A 12,659-nucleotide genomic window follows, 5' to 3' on the forward strand; every position below is an offset into this window, starting at 1 on the left:
ATAAATCAAAAAACATTTTGGTAATAAAAGTTCAAAAAATAAGTGTATAAACAAGAATAAAAAATTTAAAAAAATATTTAATTAATAAAATTGAAATAAAATAATCTAAAATAAGTCGCAATAAAGCTTCTGTTCTTCGCTATTTTATTTCCAAATATTGGTTCTTTTCTTGGTATAAATGTGCCTGGTGTCGAATCAAGGTGTTTTTTTTTCTTCAAAACAATCTTGATTGATACTTTTATTTTCAATATTTTTATTGTGTACACAATAAAAAAGCGCACATGGGATACGCGTGGATTTTTTCCATATGTAACCCATGTGGGGATTATTATTTTGTCCCATGTGGGTTTCATATGGTAAATTCCACATGGATTCCATATGGTAAATCCCATATGGGATACGCGTGGGTTTTTACCATATGTAACCCATATGGGGATTATTATTTTGTCCCATGTGGGTTTCATATGGTAAATCCCACATGGGTTTTATGTGGTAAATCCTACATGGGATATAGGTGGAAAATACTACATGTTATAGATCTTAAATGCCACAGATTTTAATCCAAATCGTATAAAAGTAGTCAATACTAGACAAATGAAAGTCCGAATGCTTCTATGATTTTTAAAAATCTTTTAATTTAAAAATAACTTAAATAGTAATTTAAAATTAATCATCGAAGCTTTCAGAGAGGCTTAACTTAATCTGGTATTTGCTACTTTATCCCATTTGGTATTCAAAATGTGCAGCATTTTTAATCTTTTACATGTGATGTTTTCCACCTATAACCTATGTGGGATTTACCTTAAACTATTATGACGAAATTTTATAAAATTAAAAAACGTGTTGCAAAATGAATTTATTTTAAAATAAATGCTATTAATCAATACATCCAAAATGAATATTAAAAATATTATTTTTTCTTTTGCGATTTACACGCCGTTTTTTGTCGATTGAATTAATTAAATCGCTTCGGCTTGCATAATACCAAGGTTTTTAGTATCTTCTAACTTTCTTCAAGCATTTTCTAAAAAAAAAAAATACAAATACAAATATATATAAATATATATATATATATATATATATATATATATATATATATATATATATATATACATATATATATATATATATATTTATATATTTATATACATAGAGAGAGAGAGAGAGAGAGAGAGAGAGAGAGAGAGAGAGAGAGAAAGAGAGCAATTTTAATAAGGAACCTTATTAGTCGAGCAATTTTAATTATTAGCCAGGTTGAAGTCATTAATGACTACAATATTTCACAAATAATTATTTCCTAATTTATTACTTACAATGACTAACGTATTATGGGTAATTGAACACATATTATGCGTAATGAGCTTGAACCCATGAGGAGAATCCTGAAAAAAAGTGATCAATTAGGATAAGTCGTTAAACAAAAAAACAAAAACAAAAATGTAAAAACCTACTTTTACAATGATGTAGACGTTGGGTGCAATAGCCACTGGATGCAAAAGTATCTTTACTTTTTCGTCACACACACGGCCTTCTATAATAACAGGCCTTGACATCGCGCAAAATGCTGTAAAAACTGAAGGCCGATTAAACTTTTACTTTTACTTATATTGATATATTTTTATATTAGGTAGGGTGTAATGGTTTCTAATAATAATCTCTAGTAAAGACGGAAATATAAAAAGAAACCATAAATTGTTAAAAGATAATCATAATTTCGTATTTCAAATTTCATTAAGAATATTTATGTAATATTAAATAGTATCAATAACAGGCAGAACCATAACAAAGTATATATATATATATTAGAAAGATAACTGTATTTTTAATTTTTTTTTCTAAAAATGGTAACAATAAAAATCACCAACATGCGCTATTGCATTGCTAGTATCTAGCGTAAGCTGTTTTTCACGCTTACCTGTAGGTTTCATAAAATTTGACAGTTCAACAATATCTCGTAGCAGTTGTAACTGTTGATCACCAACTGAGTGGATATCTCCGCATAATTCATTTCTAAACCGAATGCCAGCACCAGGTGCTTTGACATTAACAACATTTGAAAAAAAATTATTTTTTCAATAAATACAGCAGTACCTTCAAATGCTATATTTTCAATCTCTGGATGCGTTCTTAATGCAGCTACTGTTTCTTCACAAAAAACAGACAAACAAAACTTTACAGATTTTCTCTCTATTGGTTTTGGATAAACTGATTTAGCTGTAAGTTTAGAGAGTTTAAAAAGACTATTACACTCAGTTTTATATAAAGTTTCTAAATCACTCCACTTAGCCAAAGCCAGTTCTTTATTGTTCAAAAATTGAAGTTCGCCAGTCTTTTTTGTCAACCAATTGTTTTGTATAGATTTTAAGAGATGCACATAATCATACAATAAATATATACCTGATGTTGTTAACCATGGTTTACTATCAACTGTTTTAAACATTCCAAAAAATCTTTGATTTACACGGTTACCATCAATAATTATTACCAGTGTCTTACTATTTTCAATATTATTTATCGTATCAACAATTTGTTGACATAGAGCAAACTGAAATTCAGAGGAAAGATTTGCAACAGGTTGAGCTCTACATATAAATTCTGGACCTCCAAAAAGACATTTAATCATAAATGGTAAAATTGTTTTAGCTAACTTTTCAGGGTAGTTTACTGCTTGACCAAACAAAGCACCTCTTTGGTAAAGTAATGAAGCTTTGACATAGACCTTATCAATTAGTAGTATGAAAGTTATTTTCAATGGATTTAAATTCATAAAAATACTATTTATGAAACTTAGGTCCTCCATTGAGCTTATTTTTGAAGTCAATCATGTTAAAGTCCTTATACAAACAATCATCTAAACTTCGTCGCATAGCAAAATACTCATATGCTCTACATATAATATCTGAAGTATATAAAACTTTACCAACACTAACTTTTCTCATAGCATTAAGGTGTTCGAATAGAATATTTGACTAAAGCGAACTTTCTTTATTTTTTAAAAATCTAACTGCTTCAAATAAAAGTGATTTTGTTTTTATTAACTTTAATTTGTTTAAAGCTAAAGATGAAATATTACAAGTTGTGCCATTATGGTTAGCTACAAATGAATAATCATTGAAAATTACTAAAATAAATAATGGAACACCAAGTTTGTACATTTTTGATTGTATGTGCAAATTTTTTTTATTAAGCTGGAAAACAATAACATTGTTATTATCACTTAACAAAGATTGAATATCGTCAAATATAAGTTCATCCTCTTTTAGAAAATCAATTAACTTATCTGGTAAAATTCTTCGAAAACCGCTTGAAGTTACAGTTTTTCTAACTTTACTTGCTGGTGTGGCTAAACAACTAGGCGTAATATTTTTAAAAACAGATGGTGGGTTTAAAGGTCGTTGCTTCCCATATTTGCTTTCAAAAGGTGCTTCATTTGGCCAATGCAGTTGACATACTGCTGTATAGTCTGTAACAATAAAACCAGTTCTTGGGATAGCTTCACTACATCTTTTTCTCTCCTCTAGATTCTTTGGGAATTTATAAATTGATACTTTTATTGTAGTTGAGTATTGATATTTTTGTTGTAGTTGTAATTGATATTGTAGTTGTAGTTGTATAAATTGATATTTTTGTTGTAGTTGAGATAGTTCGACTTGCAAAGAGATACACAGCATTTTAAAGGCATTTTTAAGGCATTTTAATTATTAAAAAAACTTACCGTTAGTTTGACAATATTATTACCTTACAATGCTAACGCCTTGAACCTAACAACGTAATTGTCTTGAAGTTGCGCTATCTACTTTATAAACCAATCAAATTTTAAAGATTTATTAAAAAAGCGTGAACACAAACTTTCGTCTAATGTTATAAGATGAAAATGTTAACACAGTATTAGGAATTGGCCTTCAGTTTAACAACTTTGTTGTGCAATGTCAAGGCCTGTTATTATAGACCGCGGTCACACATAATATAATATTCTGAAACTAATAAACAAACATCTAAATTTCTATAAGTAAATTTATTCTTTGATGATTGCCTTTATATCTTATCTTATTTTCATATCATAATCTATTATGGTATTATTTATATAACATGTCACAACAATATTATTAAATTTGTGATATTCAAATATCATATGAACATTCTCTAACATGTTCATATGATATTTGAATATAGTTCTTGAGTATATTATCTGCAAACAATTGACTGATGCAAGTTCAAATGTTGTCAAAAACTAAGCATGCATGCATGGGACACTGCAGTGTCCCACAAAAAAATGCTGGTTTGAAAGTCAAATTTTCTTTAATAAAAAAAAATTATAAAATAGGGGGGAAATAGGGAGGTTTCTGTCTAAATACTATATATATATATATATATATATATATATATATATATATAAATATATATATATATATATATATATATATATATATATATAAAAATATATATATATAAAAATATATATATATATATATATATATATATATATATATAGTATTTAGGCTATGGGATCATCCATAAATGATGCCAGTAGATAGAGGGGCAGTGTGAGTTTAACAATAATTGACAATGGGGAGGGGATGTTGAGACCAAAATAATGTCAATTAAAAAATTGAATTAAAAAAAAAAGTAAAATATTTTATTTTAAAAAAAAGTAAAACAATCTATGCTTGCTATGAGCAGGTTTTAGAGGTATTTACACTAACAATGTGGTCTAAAAACCTCTTGCTTTTGTTGCTTAAAACTGTAGAGGATCATAGGAAAAACAATTTAAATTCAGAAATTAGCTTACTTATCTGAAAGAACAATTTGTTTTTGTTTTTTTACTTTTAGTACTGTTGAGAATAAATGTATAATTGAACCAGAAAAAAATTGATGGTATATGCATTTTTTATATTATATTAACAATTCAGATACACCATCATAATATGATAACAAAAACTGACATCATTTTCAATGGGAGATGGCAAAAAATTGACTGAGTTTAATAAAGGGTGAAGGTGTTCAATAAACCGGGTCATTATCTGACATCATTATGCATAGATGACCTTATAATTTAGGTAAAATAAGTAATTAATTTGCCATTTTTCTCTTTATAAAGTGTAAGAAAAAGACATTGTTATGCTGAGAACCTACCTATTAAGCAAGCTTTGACCACCTATTTTATAAATTTGAGAGACAGAAGTGGAAGTGCGAATCGCAAAAGAACTAATAACAATGCTCTAAATTGATTTTAACTTTGTAGACTAACATTAATATAGTATTTGGAAATAATAAATGAAGTTTACATGATTTTTATAATTTGTATTTATTTCCATTAATTATCAGTTATCAGTCTCTATTTTATAAAATGAATTAAAAAACAATTTATTTATAGTATAATAATAATACATAAATACTAGTTTCCTAATGCTATTATCATCACAATGTTAATGTTATTCGTTTTAAAGTGAAATCTTGTATCGATTTGATTGTTTTAATATTATATATATATATATATATATATATATATATATATATATATATATATATATATATATATATATATATATATATATATATATATATATATATATATATATGTATATATATATATATATATGTATGTATATATAAATATATATATATATATATATATATTTTCTTTTTACTTTATTTACAACACCATTTGATATACTACAAACCCTTACAAAGCTTACAATAATTCAGTTAAAATTCAATCTGAGTTATTGAAACGTAATAAATTTAACATCAATAGAAAAGTAAAGCTGTCATCATTTAAAATGTAAAGGGTGTTGTCAAAATATGTTGAAAGTAAAATTAAGTTACTAATAAAATCACGTTCAACAATGATTAATATTCTCACTGTAGTAATAATTAGTACTAACTCATAAATTTGAACAAATAAATATAAAATTAACAAAACCAATGAATAAATAAGAACTTTAACTTGAACTTGAACTAAATCTTGAATTTGAATTAATTGGTACTAATTTGTTCAAGCATAACCTTAAAAAATAAGTTTTTATAACAATTTATATGTATAACTAGTTATACATATAGTTAACTATCAGGAGTTATATGTATAACTCTATGCATTTTAAAGCATATTATTTTATTTAAACATTACTTTAGATCAAATTACTTTGAAAACTGGACCCAGAGACTTTATTCCCAATTACACTGTGGTACTCCAGATTAAAAATTGAAAAGTTTCTGTAAATATCCTGTTTTTGTTCCTCAATGTACCTCGTAAGTCCCTTAAGTCTTAAGGACCTTATTATATTTAAAGTTAAAAGTTTTGGAGCATAAAAAAAGTTACAGAAACCCATCTCCATCCTATTTTTTTCTTTTTTTAATAAAGATATTTGGGAATTCTTTGACTTTCAAACCTGCATTTCTTTGTGCATTTCTTTATGCATGCAAGATTGGTTTTTGACAACATTGCAACTTGCATCAGTTAATTGTTTGCAAATAATTTACTCAAGATCTATATTCAAATAACTATTATATCATCCTAATAATACGTCTATTTGCACAAATCTTAATCTTATTTCTATAAAGAAACATAAACATTATTCGTGGTACTTACATACTTGCTTGCCATTCTCTATGTAATATAAAATATTTTCACACAATATAAACGTAACGCAATGCTATGTCGATTTAAAAAATTTTTTTAGTTTATTTTTAAAAAGTTTTTTTTAGTTTCCGGCTTTCAAATTAATTCCCATGCAAATCCCACAGGAAACCCACGTTGGATTTCCCATGTGTGTAAATACCATATGGTTCCCACATGTAACCCATATGGGATTACCCACATGGGTTTAAGGTGACACATTTCCATACGGATACCACATGGGAAAATCCGTCCCACGTAAATCCCATCAATCCCACACGGAACCCACGCGTAACCCATGTGGGACGCGGTTTTATTTTTCACTGGGGTGCCAGTTTGGATTGTATTTTAACTTGTGCGTAAGTTTCACGTGTTTTAAATTTTTCGCTGAGATCCTCTATGGTGAAGTGTGGAATACTTTCACTTTGTGTATAATTTTGAGTTGTGCAGTAGTTTGTTGAAGTTGAAACAATAGAATTTTCTATAGGTGTTTGAAGAACCGATGATTTAGTGACGCTGGTTAGAAACAGCTGTTGTTGATTTTTTTTTCTTTCTGAGTTTGATTCAAGGTTAGTTTCCACTCATCCGTTTTTCTACGGGAACGGGAAAAGGAACGGAAAAATAATCACGTAAGCATGCGCAGTTTTCCTTTTGACAAATAAAAACTTTTATTGCGCATGCTCACGTGATTAATTTTTCCTTTCCTTTCCCTTTCCCGTTGAAAAACGGATGAGTGGAAACTCGCCTTTACAAAGCTTGTCGTATTTTACTTGCAGCAAACGAAGATCTTCCTGAATTTTGATGCTATCTAAATGCAATATCTTTATGTTGTTGTTGAGTTATTTTAAATTCGACTGTACATTCATTTTTTTTACATGTGTAGTTATTTGTCCACTGAGTTATTGATAAATTTAGTGAAATTTTTGGGAAGCTGTTTTTGAGCAAGGTAGATAGGCATTACCTATATATCATCCAAACATGTAGAAACCTCGTACCTTTTTCTAAGAATTTTCTTCAAAGGGTCATCGGAATCAAGACTAATGTTTAAGGAAGAAAATTGTTCTGGTTCTTAGACTAAATATATCTTCCTCTTGGAGTTTTAAAAATTCATTAATGATTACATTTTTAGGATGGGGGCAAATTTCTTTCACACTAACAATCTACGAGTTTTCTACGAGGTTCTTATTACTATTCAGAAACAAAAATCACCGATTTCACTCAGTGTTTTTTTTGCGTAACATTTTTAAAACCTTTTTAAACTATAAAACTCTTAATGAGTCTACATTTGATGCAAGTTTTTGCTTAATGCAACGTTTCATGCAAGTTTTTGTTATCTTTGATATGCCGCTTTCTAAAAATATCTTGTAACTTCAATAAGAAAAATCTCATTTTCAGGTGTACATAAAAGCATATTAAAACAATTAATGGACTAGATATGTTATCTGTCATGAAACTAATCATGATAATTGAAAAGGAACCAAAAACCAAAACCAAACACAGATTAAACTATTTTTAAAATAATTAAGCTAAGAAAAATCCTCTAAACAACTTTTTTTCATCTATTAAAGGAAAATAAAAACATTTATCTGGAACCTTAAAATTAATAGTTAATGGTAAGACTGCTTAATAATTAATTTACATTACATTACATTTTTATTATTTTAATTTTTCACGCTGCATGCGGTTCAAACAAACGTCACACTTAAAAAAGGATGCTAGCTGATATTTAGTAACAATTACGTTGGTAAGTGGAACATAAGAGCTTATTTTTAGATCATTTTTTGGCACATTGTTTCTAGTGTTTTTATTGCCGTTGTTGACCTTTTGTAAGAAAATAATTTCAGTTTTAACAGTCTTATTATAATTAACCAATATGCCTAAGTCTGAAGTGTTCTTGTTATTTGTGGGAACAGATAATTTTAATTGAATTGTCCTTTTTATTTTATTATATTCAGGCAAAAAACTATTCTTTGAAAGTTTTATATTTTTTATTCTCAAGCACACTTGTTTCAATCATAACATATTTGTAGCATGTTAAAGATCAGGGGGTTTGGAAAGTGGTTAAAAGAGCAGGTGATTTAGATGGACTATATATAATAAAATATAATATCAAGTCGATATACTATATGTAAAAGTTGTTATTTTTTATTTATTTTTTTAAATATAAATTTCACCACAAAGTACTTATTGGACAGCTTATTTTTTGATATTAGGCTTGAAAATGGTGTTAAATAAAAATAATATTTTTGAGACAATTTTTGGTTAAACGTAAATTCAATATGTTGCTTTAAAACACAAAATGCTATAAGGCAAACAAATGATAAAAATTTTTTATAAAAGCATTTTAAATATGCTGTATTTAAAAGGAGTTCTGAAATCATTTAACAATTATTTGTCGAAAAACTGTCGGGGCATTTAAGCAGGGATTATCTTTTTCCGGATATTTCCCGAGTTCCGGATATTTTTTTAACTTTTAGTTTTTCTGGATATTCAAAACATTTTCCATACATAAAAGTTTAAATGTATATTTTTGTAATATGTTTGTTTTTAAAGCTCTTTCACACATCACTATACAAAAATTTGAAAAAATTTGGAAAAAAAAACTGAAACAACCCATCTAAAAGCAAAATTAAGAAGAAAATAAGGTAAAATATATTCCAGATTTTTTCAGGATGTTTACCCAAACAATTTTCCAGATTTTTATAATATGACCTCGGTGATCTAAGCATTTAAGCAACACAGTGATAAAAAGCAAATTAGCGAGCTGAAAATATTCATGTTGCATAAAATAACTGGAAAAGTAATCATGACGTATAAAATAATAATTTTTTAAAATAGTTTAATCAGCAACCTTAGAATTTCCAAAGCTAACTGTATTTAAAACCAAATAGATAGAACTTTTAAAGACAACTTCAAACTTTAGTAGAGAAACTTCAAACTTTAGTAGAGAAAACTTAATGTAAAGAAGAAAACTTAATATAAATAAATTTTATTGTAAAAATTAAAAGTAATTAAATTGTAGCTTGTTTTTGTGATTGTTAATACAATTTTTATATTACAATTTATTATTAATATATTACATTACAATATTTTTTAATGTAATATTGTGACATTTTTTAGTTTTAATGTTGTAATTGGTAATTTAGTTGTAATTGCTCGTTTTGATAAAAAATTCAGCGCCATGCAAGCTTTATTATATTTTGTTAATAATGCCCATGAACTACAATTTGTATTATACATTTTTATGCAGCAATTTCACCTGTGATAGGGCGATTTTGCCACTGTAAAAAGAGTTAAAGCTTTATTATATTTTGTTAAATTAAACACATTCTGGGCATATGTCGATGCAAAAGCAGATTTCACGTGTTCACTCATTGCAAGAAACGCAATCGAGCTAGTCTTTTGATGAATCCACTTATTCCACGTCGCACATACAGAAATGAGTTGTTTTTTTGCTATTTCTGTTATAAGCTTTTAATGCACTTTGTTGCATTTGATTTAATTATGGTTTTAAACTATAGGACTTTCAATGTTTGATGCAATGAGCATAAAGACGGATGATAGAAACAATTCTTTTGCTCCTTCTGAGACATCAACTGCTTTGTCTCTCGTTTGGTTGGTATTCAAATCATATCTTGAATTAGTTGTTAACATTTCAAGGATATTTACAATAGTGCAAGTACTAATTAAGAGTAAAATTCTAACAAATACAATATTAGCAAACATATCTAAGCTATCATTACCCGAAGAACCTCTGACCGACCTCTTTCATCAGCGGACGAACCATGGAGAGCAATACCCATAATGGCCTTCAAAAGAAGAGGTTGATCTACTTCTGATAATAGTCGACCAGGTGTCATTCTGATTTTTAGTTTTTCTTTGACTTCAGGATGCTCCGAGAAGATTTCTTCCATTCTAGCTTTTTTCAGTTCTCTAGTTTTCTTCTGTTGAGCTTGATCATACTTTTTTTGGCCAGTTCTTTACATAGATGAGCTAGTTTTTTCTTTTACTTTTTCAAATCATCCTCTTCAGCTTCAGCAATGAATCCACTTCTCTTTCTAGTCTTCAGTCCAGCAACTTCACAATTTAAATCTCCAATCTTAGAATTGAGTCGATCTTGAGCCACTGCTCTTGCATTTTTTTGATTTTTCGTGGTCAGCAAACTCAAAGTTAATGCACTTTGTTGATCATCAATAACAGATCGCTCATTGGTGGGCTCAACAAACTGTGAGGAATTTTTGTCAAATTCAGATGGAGTATACGTGGGGGCACACTGTTTTGGAGTATTGGCCCAAAATGATAATTGCTTGCTCTTGAACTTCATTACCTTTTCATTAAAAGAAATTGATTAAATACATTGCTCTTGATTCAAGATCCATATGCATCAGTTTCTCTTCTTTTAATGCATTCTATATACTATGGACTTCTTTCTGGATATTAGCCTTTTGTTTTATCGGAATGAGCATTTCCATACGAGACCATCAATAAGTTAAGTAATACGGTTTTATCCATATTTTAATACTGATTTATTAGTATTGTTTACATCACAATCATAATAATGATTTTTGCAATCGTTAGCGCAAGCTTTTTTAAAAGAGTTTCTTCAACCCGCTTGGTAGAAATTAGCGTTTCGAATTTTCAACAGACTTTATGTTTGCATTGCATCACGTTTTACAATCAACTAAAGAGCAATTAGAGTTTTGTATTTAAAATAACGACAATTTAATTTCAAAAAATGGCAAATTTATGAGTTTACTTTTATGAGTTTACTTTGAACCACAATATATAATCCACTAGGGAGCGAATAATGATTGTGAATTTTATATACAAAGAGTTAACATTTCTAACATAATTTGATTCGCAGTCAAATGCTAATATATTAATAAAACGATAGTATTTTTTATTTTACGTTAGTAGTTGTTATTTGTTTAATGTCTCTGTGAAACTTATTATATTAATTTATAATATTATATTATAAATAATTTAATAAAATATAATATCAAATTCCCCGCATTTTATATTAATTTTCCCACAAACAAAACATCATTTCTATACCATTTAGTAGATGTAAATACCGTTAAAATCAGCTCATTAAAACTAAAAAAATAATTTAAATTGACATCATTTTGCCTTAACACCCTCCTCCCCATTGTCAATTAGTGTCAAACTTTCCAGCACTCCCTCCCCCCTATATTTACTGACATCATTTATGGATGACCCCGATGTTATTTTTTTTTTTCGTTCTTTGAGATTTTTGCTGTTGTGCTTCTACCTTCTTTTTCAAAGACACAATTATCTTGTCTCTACGATCTGTTATTTTTTTTTCAGGAGTTAAACTGCAATTATATTATTTTAGGGAAGCCAACTTTCATGCAGATAGGTATAACACCAGTTTCAAAATCACTTTTTTCAGAATTTCCAAAAGTTGATCTTTTAACAGGAACTTTTCTCTCTAACTTTCTGATATTAAAAGAAAGAAAAAATTATATATATATATATATATATATATATATATATATATATATATATATATATATATATATATATATATATATATATATATATATACATATATATATAGTTGTATAATTTTCAAATTTTAAATCAAACTAGAAAAAACCTCTAAGTTGTGTTTACTCACAGAGCTTAGCTAATAGTTCATGAAGCATTTATAAAATAAAAGCAAACAATTGCAAAATGCTTATTATATGTTTTAGCTGCTTACCACACAGTTGTGTTATAAACCTTCTAGCACACTGCAAAGGGTAACTAGGAAATAAAAGGTACATATTGAACAAACCTGTACAATACATAAAAACATAATTGATTATATACCTTTTTTAAGTGGTCTGGGAATTTTTTAATTCTTTTAGGAAAATGACTTTCCCTCAACCAAACAGTTATTCCAGTTCTGTTAATATCTTTTTCTAAAAAATGATCAAAACATATCAAACTGCTACTACTTGGACTCGATTCTTGACGGTGTATTTTGATGGTCCATTCTTTTCTTTTTTCAGTGTTTGAAGGAAATCGGAATAACATT

At 27.8% G+C, this 12,659-nt stretch overlaps 1 long non-coding RNA gene across 2 annotated transcripts; it reads right to left on the reverse strand.

Annotated features, from left to right (window-relative positions):
• Positions 1–841: 841 nt before the first annotated feature.
• LOC136084920 (uncharacterized) lies at positions 842–6,671 on the reverse strand. Of its 2 annotated transcripts, none has more exons than XR_010640946.1 (3): positions 1,452–4,362; positions 1,314–1,382; positions 842–1,024 (listed from the first exon to the last, which is right to left on the reverse strand). It is a non-coding gene; the product is annotated as an uncharacterized LOC136084920 (long non-coding RNA). The 2 variants fall into 2 exon arrangements; XR_010640947.1 differs by lacking the exon at positions 842–1,024 and adding an exon at positions 6,590–6,671 and having other exon boundaries at positions 1,160–1,382; positions 1,452–3,980.
• Positions 6,672–12,659: the final 5,988 nt, after the last annotated feature.

Source organism: Hydra vulgaris, chromosome 09 (assembly GCF_038396675.1).
Source record: "Hydra vulgaris chromosome 09, alternate assembly HydraT2T_AEP".
Taxonomy (NCBI): Eukaryota; Metazoa; Cnidaria; class Hydrozoa; order Anthoathecata; family Hydridae; genus Hydra; species Hydra vulgaris.